The 1,191-nt window shown below is 36.0% G+C and overlaps 1 protein-coding gene across 1 annotated transcript in view; it reads left to right on the top strand.

Annotated features, from left to right (window-relative positions):
• Window positions 1-863: 863 nt before the first annotated feature.
• The window catches only part of Eno (alpha-enolase), a 12,193-nt gene continuing 11,865 nt past the window's right edge, over window positions 864-1,191 (top strand). Inside the window, exon 1 of the mRNA XM_043037195.2 lies at window positions 864-904. The gene's annotated coding sequence lies outside the window, so the exon portion shown is untranslated. The remainder of the gene's footprint in view (window positions 905-1,191) is intronic.

Here is a 1,191-nt window from a genome sequence, read left to right as displayed (position 1 = left end):
AACATGCATACATACATACATATAAATAAATGAATAAATATATATGTATGAGTATATATATATCTATATTTATATAAGTATGTATAAACATATATATATATATATATATATATATATATATATATATATATATATATATATATATATATATATATATATATATATATATATATATATATATATATATATATATATATATATATGTATGTGTGTGTGTGTGTGTGTGTGTGTGTGTGTGTGTGTGTGTACATGCACACACACACGCACATATATATACATATACAATTCTACATATCAACATATATATTTATTTTGTATACCCAATTATACTCATGATTCAAATTGCAAGGCTACGTGTGTCTGCGTGTCTCTATCTACATATATATATGTATATAGACATGTGTACATATATCAAAACACACACACACACACACACACACACACACACACACACACACACACACACGCACACGCACACACGTTTCGACAACGCTACAAAATCTATGGCCTAAAGTTTACCTGAACCTGAAATAGAATCCCCCAAAGACAGTCACGACCTTTGCCACCGAGAAAGAACGTTTCGATTTTGCCGCGCCGCAACCGCCGCCCTTGATTCGTCCCCGGTGGAGCGGAATATTTTCATAGAGGAAGGAATACGGATAAAAAGGACGATAAATCTGATCACCTGAGCGTTATCTCTCATGCATGACCCAACCTTCCTTCTCGCTATTGCAATTAGAAGTGCGGGTATAGATTCACGACGGATGAGACGTAGTGAAAACCGAAGATAATTGTTGTTGATTTTCCGTTTTTTTTCCGTCCTGTTCGTCATTCGGAAGGTCGTATTACGTCACTTGCTCCTCGCACAGCCGCCGGTGCAGACGCTACGCTCTCCCTTCCGCCGGTGAGTAGATGCTATTTCCAGGTTGCAGAAGTTAAAGAAAGAAAGAAAATAAAAAAAAATCGAATGTTTCTCTATCGTTTATTGTTATTGTTGTATCCGGAAGGTGTGCTTAGGAGCTGTTTTTTTTGCTTCTCGTATTTTCTCGTATTTTCTCCTGTCAAAGGGTTGAATTAATAGAGATTTGAGCTTCATATCCTGCCTGGAGCTCTGCTGGCTGGCTTTCTGTGAATTTAATCCTGATTTTATCGTTTTATTCCTTCTTATCTGAGACTTTGGAGTTGCCGAAA

The sequence above is a fragment of the Penaeus japonicus genome, unplaced genomic scaffold (assembly GCF_977035675.1).
Source record: "Penaeus japonicus unplaced genomic scaffold, GWHDUDI00000001_assembly GWHDUDI00000010, whole genome shotgun sequence".
Taxonomy (NCBI): domain Eukaryota; kingdom Metazoa; phylum Arthropoda; class Malacostraca; order Decapoda; family Penaeidae; genus Penaeus; species Penaeus japonicus.
Note: the sequence above shows the minus strand (reverse complement) of the source record. Positions and strands in the feature narration are given on the sequence as shown.